Genomic DNA, 14,211 nt, shown 5'->3' on the forward strand with positions numbered 1-14,211 from the left:
CCCTGCTAAAATGAGTAGCAAAGTTCAGCTCCCCGTGCCATCCGGTTTTCAGTCTTTTCTGGCTCAGGCAAACGTATCGCACCACTTGTATTTAAAACACGGACTTGTGGGTTTCTGAAGGGCCAGATGGGCTCATAAGCATATTTAGATCTGAGTCTAAGACATGAGAGGAAGCCTAAAATGATGAGGAGGCTGAAGAAAGCAATATCTAAGTTAAAGAAAAAAGCTTGCAAAACCATCTAAAACATGAATAACTCCACTATATTGAAAACGTATGTGATATTGGAAGCAATAGGATAAAAGATTTATTTAGGAGCAGAACTTCCACCTGTTGGTTTAAATTACAGGGTGGAAAGGAAACAAAGGGAAAGAGAAAATTTTGATGAGAAAGAGAAAAACTTTTTCAAATTGATGAGTATATGGAAACCTTTCAGTCATTATGTTTAACAGAATTGGCCTGGAAAACTGCAATGAAAAAGACCGTTTGTAAAATTTGAAATGATCTGTGGAAATAGCACTGTGCTAAATAAACACCTAAATAAATCCAAAACACCCAAATAAATCTAAACCACCACAATATACCAGCTACTAGGAAGAAAATTAACTCTATCCCAGCCAAAACCAGGATAGTAATCCAAGGTGGTTTTTGTCAGAATAGGACCCAATTTATTTCTCTTTTCCTTCCATTCTTCCTCCAATTTTTTTAAAAAAACTTAATGCATAAAGAAGAGGTACAAAAGGCATAGTCAACATCTTTGCCTGTTTAACTGAGTGAATTATTCCCTGCAACACATGTGCATTTTTTAGATTCTTACTCGAAATTTTGAACAAGTAACTTGTCATTATCAACTTTCTCGATTTTCTTATAATTTAGTTACTATTAGCTATCTAACTGGAATAGGAAATACATTTGTACTTCTCGTAACTTTGTCCCAGCTGCTTCTTTAGGCCATTTTACTCTTATAAGCAACTTTTGCTTCTGAATTTTTTATGCTTTCATTCTTATACTCCTTTGAGACAATGGCAAATACCCACTCATTTCAGAAGACCGGTTATTTAAACACTTCGCTTTCTCCTATTTTTGGTACTTGGTATCATATTGTGAAATTGTGCTTCCTAATTCTGCAGCTGGTTTCACAAGGATGGTTGTCTGTGTCATTCCCTTAGGTGGGGGACACAGCACTGCAGCCCGTGGTGAGGACTGGCGTAGCGTAGCTGTGCGCTGCTGGAGACCGAGAGAAGTGGAGAATGGTTTGAGTAGGCCTCCTTCTAACGCAGTTGGTACTCTCTAGTTCATGTGTTGAAAGGGACAGGGGCTTCTTTATGCTACTTGTAATTTTGTGAGGTGAGTGACTGCACCAGCCTGAGGTGGAAAACTGAAGAAACCCACAAACCTCACAAACATGCTTAATAGCACTTTGTGGGTGGGGGTCGCCACCATCTTTTACTTGCCGAGTGTGTAAAATGCAGTGAAAACAGAAGGGGTTGTATTCCTTGGTGTAAATGGCTGTCCAAGCTGAAAACATTGGCTATTTGCATCCTGCAACACCACTTGCGTCGTGCTGGGAGCACTGGGGACACAGGAGCCTTTCCCCAACCTTGCAGGAGACAGACGCACCACGGCCAAAATGAGCAAATGCTGGATGCTGCTTGCACAGCGCCGCTTGTGAAAGAATAATGTTTAAGGACAAGAGTAGGCAAGTGGATGTAATATCTGTATTATTTTAAAGATGCTTTCTTACGCTGGACACAGCCTTACAGAGCCAGGTCGAGGAATGTTGGACAGAAGGAACGTCCCCATCAATGTCATGTGGCCTTAGGATTCTTGCTGTCTTTATTGTGACCTTTGCTGATTTTAAAGTCCCTTGCTAGATGTTCAATAGCTACTGCTAGCCTGCTTATCTGTAAATTTTTGGGAAAGAGAATCATTATACAGTTATATATTATATATATATATGTATTTTATATATTTTTATATATACATATGTATGTTTGAGTTTTATATATATACATATATAAACCAACCAGAATCCAGAAAACCAAAACTGAACCCTTTGCTTCCTAAAAATAAAGTGTTGAATGTGATCTTTTCAAACAGCATTAGCAATAGTTTCTCCTGCTAGATGTTCAAAAATGTCACTATTTTAAAATACATATGAGATAAGCTCCCATGAAAGTGAATACTGTTTCTTTTCCTTGGAAAATTATTTTTTTTTTCTTTTTTTTTTGTAATGACATTTTGTCTAGGTTAATGGTATCCTTGCAAGAGAGTAGTGTGCATATTCCTCAACATGGGTGGGGAGTCAGATAGCCAATTATTTAAATGCAACAACGGTTGAATTAGTAGGTTAGATGAAAACCAGATTATCATAATATATAAATTACATGACCACATCAGAGTGCGTGACGCTGAATAGCTGTTTGGATTTGCTATCAGGTTCTGAGACGTTTTTTTTTGTAAAAGGCTGATTTCTGCTTGGCTGCTTACCGCAATGCTTGCGTAAAGGGCAAGGAGAGGAACACCGAGTCCTCCCCTGTTCCGAGCACCACGTTTCTAGTTTTGTGGTCTTTTCTTGGATGTGACACCTAGAGTAGGGCAGATTACGTTACCAGTTAATGATCTGCAGAATGATATGCAGTGCTCTTTTGGCCGCTCTCCTTTCTGATGCTTTAACAACTCTCTCTCCAAAACTGGGACAAGAGTTTAACCTACTCTTTGCCATCCATCAAAACACCGTGCCGTGCATTTGTTGAGGGGAGGAAGATTTGACAAGGGAAAAAAAGGAAGTGGTGGTAATTGTAGACAAGCCAGGTGCAAGCTGGCTGCCTAAATGCGTGCAGCTCATGCCTCAGCGGGCATACGAGCTTCTCCACAGGCATATTGGGTGGTCAGATCCTCACCCCAATTATATGCCTTGGACTCAGAAATACCTCCGCTTTCTTCCCTGAATTTCCTCCAGATTCGTGCAAGTGTAGCTGAGATAAAATAATTAATGGTAGACTGTCAGGATCTTTTTTTTTTCACTGCAGCCAGGAGCCAAGATGTAGATTGGCCCATGTTGGGTAAATGAGACCGTGCTAATAGCCCGTGCTGGTTAATAGCAATGAAAGGGCTCTGTGCTTGTGCAATTAACTGGCTCTTGTCTCAGAGAGCTGTTTCAATGGTGTGGCTGTACCTAGTAACATAGTTTGGTTTCCCCGTGCCTCCTTCAAGCTGCCACTTACGGCATTTTTTTCCTTCTAACAAAAACTTTATTGTTGCATGGCGTATGTGAGTTTGCTGCCTTGCTGCTCGCTGGTATTTAGCCTGTCACAGGAAGGTGGCGTTTGCCAAACTGTTACAGCTTAAAGGCTCTGTCTAGGTGGAGGGACAACTGTGATCTGTATGAAGCCTTGAGACAAGGTTTGCTAATCGTTTTTTCCCTTGGAAATCATGTTGACAGGCAGATGGCATGTGCTCGTCTCTCACCCTGACATGGATCCCGGACACAGCTGAGTCGGGATACATCTGGGACCGGGAGACGGTGAGTGATGCCAGGTCCTGTGCTTCAGACAGTCTTAGACCTTCAGGGACTTCAGATGCTAGCATCTGGCTCGTGATACTGCTTTTGGCCTACAAAGTCTTTTTTTGCCTTTGCCCTGCTCAGCAGTTCTCCACTAGTCCCCTGTCCTCCTTACATGCTATAATTCTTTTGACTTGCTAATTCAGACCAGCTGATAAAGAGGAATTTTTTGAGCATATCCTTGTCACTGTAGGGGTATCAGCTACTATTCGTGTATTCAATTTCATCTCTATGGATACTCATTTGATTTTAATTCTCTTGTAACATGTAAAAGCAGAAGAAAGTCCTTGTTGGATCAGATCGGTGGCCCTCTAGCGCTCTGACAGTGGAGAAAGAGATGCTGTTTGGGAAGGTCATATGAGCCTGATCTCTCTCTGCAGACCGTTCCTCTCCCGTCAGTGTTCACAGTTGTTGGATTAGGAGTGCTAGGGGGTACATCCCTGCCTATTTCTCACAGTATCTGTTTGTGGACCTGTTGTCCCTCAATTTGTTTACTCCCCTTTTGAACGCCCTGGTACTATTTGCCTTCACAACCTTCACTGTCAGCAAATCCTAGAAATTCACTACCCGCTCTATAAAAACTATTTCTTTCGTTTAGTTACGAAATGACCTCTTGCTCGCTTTAGTGGGTGACCACCTACTGCAAGGACTGCAGGATTTGGTTAATAACAATTTTACATCCAATTTATCTCTGGTGAACTTGCAGAAGTCGATCATGTTGCCTTTCAACCCTCTTCTCCCCAAACTGAGACATAGTCTTTCTAGTTTCTCATAAAGTGACTGCTCCATACCCTTCTTCACTTTAGTACCTCTTTTCTGCACTGCCTTTAACTCCACTGTGCCCTTGAGATGCAGTTACTCAAAAGGTGGAGGCAGTGCCCTTTTACATAGCAGCTAAACAGCATATCCATTCCATTGTGCTGATGTTTCTCATTGTATTTGGTAGCATAAGTTACCACGTTACTGTTATTTGCTAACAAAAGTATCTTGTCTTTTTTATTTCTTCCTACGACAGAATATTTTAATTATAGTTTGACTGTAGAGGTGTCACAGTAAGTGCAGATGGTGTTTGAACTATGCCCCTCCAGTCTTAAATTCTATGCAATTTAGCCTCTTGATTTTGTGTAATAACTGCATTTCAACAATTTATTTGGGGTCTGAGCACTCATGAAATATCTCATACTCAGTTATAGTCCACTGTTAGCAAAACTGCAATTGAGCTGCACTGTTGGCACTGTCTAGCAACTGTGCCTTTCCCATCTCGTTTGTAGCAACATAAAGACCTTTCTTTAGTTTTATCAGCTGTATGGTCATTTCTCTTTACAGAATGAGCTGTTGGCTCCCCTGAAAGGTTTGGGAAGAGGGGAAAGAGGTTGTTTGGAAATTCAGGTCCCTGAAATGATGAGTGTCCAGAGCCTGTATAAAGTTCTTCTCTGTGGTGTTTTGCTTGTCTGTTTGTGACAGTTGTGTCTTTCTGCAGAAGCATCTCTAAATGGGCCTCTGCAGTGTGTTTCATACACATCAGGTTTGGTTTGTCTGTAGTACTGGCTCGTCATGTTTCTTTTTAGGAGGGCTGGAAACTTCAGGTAGACTTACTGCCATATGTACACAGTCTGGTTTGTCCAAGCTTCTTTCTTATCCTTCAGGCCTGCGGCTTTGTACTCCTCTCTAAGCAGCGATGTGCTTGATTATTTAGTCAGATGAGGCATTTGCTTTATTATGGTTTCTTCTTTTGGACCAGAGGCAGCCTGAAGCAGCAAGGCAAAACAGCTTGTTACAATTTGACTATGTTATCTCCCAAAGGAAGAAAGTGTGCTTCATCTTTAAAAATAACAGTACTGGGTTTCTTCCAAACCAAAATGTAGCAGTGCTCGTGAATTAATGTTGAGAAAGGGTAACAGAAGGAGTTTTTGTAGGAGCACTTGTAGTGTCACAGGCAAAATTTGGTACCATGGACATGAGAGAGATTAAAACCGGGATGTGCTTCAAAACGGTGTGCAGAGGCATTTAGTGCAGCAGTTGTTAAGACACGTGTAATGAATGGTTCACAGGGCACCAGCCTTGTGAGAAAAGAGAAGAAGCACTAGTGCATTAGACTGTCTCAGGAGGTAAATCTTGATAAAAAGCCTCTAGCTAAGGTACAGGAATAAAGGCTGAGGAATAAAGAACAAAGCCAAATAAAATCCAGAAAGGGGAGAGTGAAGGAAGGAAGGTATAAGAAGGTAGACGGAGTCTGACAGGATTGGAAGACCTGGAATTCAGCACTAAAACTGGCAGTCTGGGTCTAAAGGAGGAAGAAAGAAAAAATACTAAGAGAGAACATTTGTGAAATAGAAGTAAAAACTTGGACTGTTGCAGGAGGGTCAGAGGGAGTGATAAGTATTTGAAAGCATCTGTATGAATGCAAGATGCGTGATGAAGAAAACAAAGAGACTAGAAATACACAGAGAATATTGGCATTGTTAATCTAACTGGAACAGAGAGAGGAAGTAACAATCTGTTTGGGATAAATAGCGTAAGATAATATATAGATCATGTAGAAGGGAACAGATGGGAGAGAAGGTTTGGAAATAAATAAGACTGAGGATTATGGGAAAGCACATAAATTGGTTGGAAAAATGCGTGCATGCTTAGAAACTCCGCTCAACTTCAGCTCCCACCATCTCTAAGAGTGGTTTTCCAGGTCTCAGGTGGGTTTCTGGTACATCTAAGTAGGATAGTCTGGAGAATGCTTTTCTCTGTAAGAAAAGTATCTTGAAAAAGCTATAACCATCCTCACAAGGGCAGTGGTATTTCTAATCTGGCAGTCCTGTCCTTTGTGTCTGCTGAGCTGCCCAGGCAGTTGTGGCACCCCTGGTTTATCAGAGGGCAGGTGAATGTCTCATGAACAGGAGACCACTGACTCTGCTGAAGTTCCTGGTGAGGAACACACACACACAGGAAGAACCTGTGGGCCATCATCATGTGTCATGAGAGCTGAAGTCTAGCTGAGGCGTTTAAAAGGAAAAAAGGGACATGGAGGGTTTTACTGTGGTGCTTCTATGGTGTTTTTTTCAGTATCCTGGTATCATACTTCTGTAATAATATTTCAGAATGAAAGTAGTTTGTTTCTCAAGTAGTTCATTTTTAGAAAATACTGAAGCAAGCATTCAAAAAAGCATTGAAAATTGCTTGGAAAGAAATATGACTCCATCTATGAAAATGCAGTCACATCTAATTGTAAGGAATTTTCTCTTTTTAAAAGGAAGTTTAAAGTTGATTAAATATACCTGAGTGACTGCTGAGCTGCCTTGAAGCCTCCCCATTTCAAGGTAAAGTAACTCGGGTTAAAAATTTTCGTTGAATCAGATATTTAAAGAAGAAAGGGGTGAAAGTTCCAGAAAATGTTTGAAGAGCTGGACCTGCCACTGCAGGACTCATTCGTTTGGGTGGAGTGCAGTGTAAATACATTTCTAGAGACAATTATAAGTCTGAACTCTCCACCTGGTCCGTAGCAATCTGTTCCAACTGTAACGCCCCCTGATCCTGCCCCTTACCCAGACTTGGAGGAATTGCTCCCCTACGCGTTCGTGGTGCAGCCGGGCTCATCCCAGTTGCGCAGGAGGAGTGGGACTAGCAGCATCGCCGCTGGGAGGGCCGTGATGCCGCCTGCCCTGGGGGGCTCCTGCTGGCAGAGCTGGTCCCTTGACCCCTTTCCCATGCCTGGCAGACCTCCCCAGCAGCCCCAGAGGAACGGCAGCGTGAGGCCAAGCGTGGGCTGCAGGTGCCCAGGGTGCAGCAGGAGAAGACTTTAGCATTTGCTGACTGAAAGGTTCAAGCAGAGCCTTAGTACACAGCGCCAGTAGGTCAGCGTGGGTCAGGAAGGGCACGCTGGGGTTGTACTGGTCTCAGAGGGCTTATCTTCGTGGGTCACCACTGTTATACAGACCTTCCCACCCCTTATTCCCCCTCTCCCCACTCCCGTTGTGGCCTTGCTTTGTCTTCCCACCCAGTTTCGTAGTGCTTGCAGTTCTGCTGGTTCTGAATTGTTCCCCCTCACTTGCTTCATCTGATTTAATAACTGAAAGTTGACTTGGTGTTTTTTTTTTTTTTTTTCATTTTCTTCTTTCATGCCTGTGGCTTTGCATCCTTAGGCAGTGCAGTTTTACTCTGGGTCTGCAGTTGTGAATGTTTCTACCAGGCCAGAGGTTAATGCAATGCTTGGTATTTATGTGGTATTTTTCTCAGTGTATTGAGGAATGAGCGTACATAACACAAATCTTTTTAAAAAATCCAACATTCTCTGTATCGCCAAGGCTGCAACAATCCTTGTAGTGCTTACCACTTTTTATTTTTAGTAATGAAATGGGCATGGTTGTGGTAAATGCTGTGTCCTCATGCCAAGATAAATGACAGTGTTCTCATCTTTTTCTCTCTCTCTCTCTTTTTTAACCTTCCGAGAAGCTGTATTTAGCAAATTGTTTGAGTATTACAACTCAAATAAGGTTTTACTTTTTATAGGCTTTAGCTTGTCTAGTTAGGCATACTGTTTTCTGGGGGATTTCAGCTGCTAGAGAATGTTTCAGACTCGAAACATAACAAAAGAAAGACATATTTTCTATATCTTGAGAATACTGTAGCTCTCCAGCAATCTTAAAATAATTGTTACACCTCATATTTTCAAGTAACTGGCAGGAACAGTAATCTTCTACAGCTTAGTACACTCTATTAAAAATGAGTAATATACATATTGATCATAATGCTTCTCTTAGCTGATGAGGCATCTCTTGGGATGAAACCACAGTACCATATGGCTTTAATGTACTCAATATAGTTCTCCAAATAACCACTATAAATTATATTTCAGAATTATGCTGGACAGCAATAGAGTTAGTCTTCCAAAGTGTCAATAATATATCATGACTGTAGGTAAGAAATTGATTATGCACAGGATGCAGTATTTAAATAATTAACAGCTAACCAATCCGTTTTGTAGCTGTGGTTTGTGACACTTTGAATTGCACTAATTTTAGCTTTAACATCCCATGATAAAGTGGGTGAGTAATGCACCCAGCTAATTGAAACTGATACAGGAAGCAGAATGCACCATTTCTCTAGCAATGTAGCTAATGTAATGCAATACAGTTTCCCCAGAAAGAATGAGATCCAGCATCCTATTGCCATTTTGAAAGTAAATTTTAAATGGAAACATTCTTCTGAATATGAAAGAAGTTTACTGCCCAATTCTGGCAAAGGGTAATGTAATAAATAACTGAATTTGAGTTTAAGGCAAAGCTAAAGGCATGGTTTGGTTTGCCAGGATTATATTATATATTTTTCCCTCAAATGTTTATTTGTCAACAAGTTAAATCATTAACACAAATCAATTTCAATCCCAGTCTGGAACAAAACCCACTTCACGGAATGAGCAGTATTACCTGATAAACACCATCAGCAATATTGTTGTTTCTGACATTACCAGCTGGCAGAAATCATGATGGCCTTTTAAAAATCTAAACCTGGAGGGAATAATTCAAGACCTAGTCATCAAGTTTGGAATATGTACAATATCTGGACCCAAAGATCAGTTTCTGGCAACGCTGACTCTGCCCTTCCTCCTTCAAAAGGTAAGGAAACTGCGTAACATGCAAACATCTTCTTTTCTCTGCCTCATGATTAAAGATCCCATGGCATTTTCTTATGGTAGAAGTTCAGCATTTTGATGAACATACCTCTAGCCAAAATCCTCTCTCCTTCCACCTTTTTAACAGTCCTCCTTGTGCAGATTTGCAACGTGGCTGGCGCCGATATTGCATAGATGCATTCCAGGGCTGGCCCGACAACAAAAATTCTGGGTAGGGGATAAAAAAAAAAAACATAAAGAAAAAAGATGGGGCTTATGCAAAAGAATTTTTTTCCACTTCCAGGAATGTCACGGAGACCTTTGCAGTTGTTCACAGGAAGGGAGAGAGCACTGGTTTAGCATCATCACTAGCCCAAATGATGAATACCAGAAAAGGTGCTTGTCGCTGGGTTTTCACAAGGGAGGTAGCTACTGCAGTATGCAGTCAGCTGTGCTCGGCTTTCCTCTTCAGACGCTTTTTTGTTTAAATAACTATTTCAAGGATCAGAGAGAGAAAGTGCAACCAGTAGAGTTATGTTTCAGATGTTCTAATTGTCAGCTTCTTGTAGGTGTAAGAGTCAACTGTGGCTGCTGTCAGGAAGGTGCGCCTCAAAGATTTGCTGAGCTCATCCAAATCACAAGGTGTCCAAGGTCTCAGTACGCTGACGAGGAGATTTAATTACATATAGATTTAAGAAATAGAACAAGACACAATCAATTGACAGGGGGATAATCGCTATGTCTTGACAGGGATTTTATTTGGAGCGGTAGATGATGGACGAGAAGAACTATGAGTCGCTGCCCTAAGTGTTTGAGCAGAAGGTGATTGGGGGTTTTCCTCTCCCGGCCGGTCCCTCCTCTTAGTGGAATTTGCAAAGACGCAAGCCATACCACCAAATGCAGGAATTTAAAGATGAATGTCCTGCTTGTGCTTTTCGGATGTTTTCACAAGTACAGTACACGACTCTTGCGTGAGGCCTTTGTGTTAGCGAAGAACTACAAAGTAATGCCTGACCCTCGCTGAACTCAGGTGTAAAGGGAAAGTTGTCCTCCTCCCTTCTCACTGCCATCCTGTTGCAACTGTGTTTTCTACAGTATGTTCAGTGCCATAGTGGTGAGGAGTACAAGCTGTCTAATGGCACTGTCAGTGACTTCATTGGTTCTTTCTGAAGGCTGTCGATTTCTGGTGTATTGAGACAGAGGTATTGACAGCCCATTAATATTCTGGAATAAATTTTGGAATTGCACCTTGGGGTGGAGAAGAAAACTTGATCCAGTGAATCCATGAAGGGAATACAAGTTTTCCCCACCCCCAATACGTTTTATACTCCTAACATGATGTAAAACAAACATACATCTATTCCTTTTCTGGCTCTTGCTTGTAGCAGCTATTTAAAATATTAGATAATGTTTTAAACATCCATATGTGTGTGTGTTGGGTGGTAGAATTGCATTAGAACAGAAATACAATGCTAAAAATAAATTATCCTCATTCTACACATGGTCACAATCAGTATTCTCCAACTTTGCCCTCTCTAATGTTACAATACTTGTTGTAGCATGGAATTTAAAGTGAGTTTATAGTGTATAAATGTCATGCATTTGATGCTGTGATCTGCGCTAGCTACCCTCATGGATAGTTTACTGCATCTCCCTCCTGATATATCAAACAGATCGTGGAAGATTTGAAGCATTCAAGACTTGCTTGGCAAAACCCTGGGAAATTGCAAGTTTTACTAGTTTAATGGTGTACAGACCTCTGTCTCCTCACCGAAAGAACAATATTTTACAACGTCCAGGATTCATGAGATCACACGTATTTTCCCAAAAGCTGATGAATTACAGGTTACCTCTTTTGAGGTGGAGACCAGAAGCGAAGAACAGAACCGGATCCAAATGGCACAAAAGGTAAGAAGTAGTAAGCGTTGGCAGTCATCGCTGTTTCGTAGGCGTAACGGTCAGCTGTGGCTGCTGTCAGGAAGCTGTGCCTCAAGGATATACTGAGCTCATTCAAGTAACACTTCAAGGTCTCAGCAAGTTGAGATGTAATTGCATAGATGTGAGGAAGCAGAGGAAGAATCAGGTACGTTCCCTTGAGTCAATTTGGATTAAAGCACACTTTTGTTGCTGCTCCGTGTTCTGTGTTAGTGGGAAGTGCCTGGCTACTTGTGTGAGCCATGCTGTTCCCTGCCACATGCTGGGAATATCTTACTCTCACTCATTTCCATTCACTTTCCTTGCTAGGCCACATGATCAGTAAGGTTATCAGAATCCCAGTCCTGACAGAATCTGTGTATGGGCCAGTGCTGTTTGTAGACTGCCATGCTGTCCTTGCCTCCCGTCACCCACAGTCCTTCTGACCTGCAGTTCTCCATTTTCTTTCCACGGCAGCCAGGACAGTGAGGTCAGGGAGATGATGCACCATAAGTTTTCCCCTAGTATGAAGTCAGAAAATACTTTTGGCTAGATATTAATCACCATACGTTTGTCAGAGCCAAGGGAATCATCCTTTTCTCACTCAAAGTACTCCTAAAACGTTGCTTTTGTCCCACAGTAACAGCAATTTGAAGGACTATTAAGCAGCAAACGCATGGCAACCGAGCACAAAACCAGTGTGAACGATCCCATCCTGCAGATTCCTGGTGCGTTCTGGCTCCTCCAAGTCTGACTGATCGAGCTGATAGTCCAGATTGTCTCTGTGCTTTTGCAGCGAGGAGCGCACTTTTAGGACTAATAAAGGATGAGCAGATGAAGAATCCACGTAGTATCCATATAAAGGGCAAATATACTGAGTGTGTCATCTCAATAGTATTTGGTATGCGAATCCAAATTCTCTCCCACCTTTTTCTCTTCATATATCTGGGGGTTTCTTGCCGGAGTTACTGCTCATTGCCTGTTCTATGCAGGACTATCTACTTATCTAATAAAATCTGCTGGTAATGGGCATTGCACTTAGCACCACAAATATGAAGGTACTTAACGCCCATGTTACGGGCAATTACCTGCAGTTTTCAGAAGAATGTCAAAAGGCTCATTTGCTATTCTTGACATTATGACCATGCTACAAAGTTTTGCTGTTTTCTGTGTTTTCTTCACCTCTCGCTCTCCTTAATTTATTTGTACATTTCATCAGATTCATCCAAGTGAACATTCTGAGCTACTGACATTAATGATAATTATTGTTACACTGAGTTAATCTGTGGATACACAAAATCTTTAAAGTGTGAAAAAAACGGGGCAAGGCTCGAATAGGGGTTTGCCGAATGGTATAGCACAGGATTTTTCCAAAAAAAAAGTAAAGACCAAAAGATTTCTCCCTAGCTGTTGTTTTTTTCACAACACGTATCATATTCGGAGTATGGTTTGTGCCTGTAAGTTACAAAGAAGCCCTGGGCACCCAGATGTAACATTGACATCAGCTGTAGCTTGAGCTAGGTTGGACTACGTGAGTTCCTGAGGTCCTTTCCAGTCTAAATTGCTCTGTGAGTATAAGAATCACAAGTTATTCAGTTAGCTTCATGCAGTGCAAAGACAGAGGCCACCGAAGAGATTTGCTCAATAAGCTATTTGTCAGTGAGAAACAAATCAAAGAAAAGTTGTAAAATGGGAATTAAAAAAAAAATGCATTTCAACTTGTGATTCCAGCACAGTATGCTATAATCTGTTCGTAACACTAGAACATGAGTGAAATCACCTCTTGAGTAGAACTTTGCAACTCCTTACAATAATGCTTCTTGAAAGTTGATGGGGAAGTGAAAGAAAACACTCTGTCTGCTTCAAACTGCCAGGATATTTGTTGTATTATAATTATCTGGTATGAAATTTGGCTACGTGAACATCATTACTTTTCCAAAAACTGCTGAGGGATTTTTAATGACCACTAGGAGCTAGGATTCAAAGATTTGAATTTCTTCTACCGTCTCAGTCCTGTGCTGTTGGCATCATGCAAGAGCCTTAGTTCAGTAGTAACTCAGACAGACAAGGGCTACCAATACTATTTCCTTCAGCACATGCACTCAGTTTTCCTTGGAGGTTCTCCTATTTAAATTCAGTCTTGGCTCAGCACTGCTTAACTTGGGAGGTCTGACTGGCTCGTAGCGCAAAATGATGTGGCTACAAGCCACTATACTCATTTGGTCTCCATACATTTGGATTCACCTTCTGTTAATCACATATATTTGATTATGATTCATCAGGCACTTCAAGAACATCGTCTGACAGAGAAGTCATTTGAGAGCTTTCTTTACTAATACGTTGCCTACGAACTCTCTTGTCTTCCTCCACCTCCTCCCAAAAGTCATGAGTGTTCTTGAGTGGGTCCTAAACGATTTCAGAGAGCCAGACTGCCTGCAGGAAGGGTGTTACATGCACACTTTTTGAAGACTGTGGTGGAGCTGTGCCTGCTGAAGTGCTCCCCAAACAATTCCTCTGGTGACATGGCTCCGTATGAGTTCTGACATGCATAAATGTCAGTTTCTTATATTAACCAACGAAGCAGGCAACACGCTGTAAATTGTTGCTCCTTCCTGTCAAGCACACGAGTATGCTGGCTGCTTGAAATGAGATTTTTGCCCAGCAAGAAAAGTATTTAAAATTGGTCCTTCTCTGAGCAGTTTCATGATGCTCCACCTTCTGAAAGTTCCTGCCAAAGAGATGCCTTTTAGGCCGTGGAGCATGTGTGCTCCATTAGCGTCTGCACATGCAGAATAGGTTAAGTACACCTAGAATTACCTGGGTGGGTGTCAAATAAGATTAACGTGATAATAATACGTAGAGATCAGTGTGAATTTAGATTTTACTCACTTGAAAAAAAAAAAAAAAGGTAAAGCATAATCAGAAAGAACCCTTGGACATTTAAACGTAGAAGACCAAAGAGAACCAGGAAGTCTCTAGGATCTTCAGGAGGTTGGTTTGTGATTGTAATTTTTCCCTGATACCCAGGAAAATGATAGCCTGAAGTCCAAAGATGGCAGTGATCCTCTTCATCTCATTTGATGCAAACTTTGGCTGGGGCTTCAGGCGCTTGCTCTGGGGCAGATGCTGCGA

Source organism: Leptosomus discolor, chromosome 4, assembly GCF_034619465.1.
Source record: "Leptosomus discolor isolate bLepDis1 chromosome 4, bLepDis1.hap2, whole genome shotgun sequence".
Taxonomy (NCBI): Eukaryota; Metazoa; Chordata; class Aves; order Leptosomiformes; family Leptosomidae; genus Leptosomus; species Leptosomus discolor.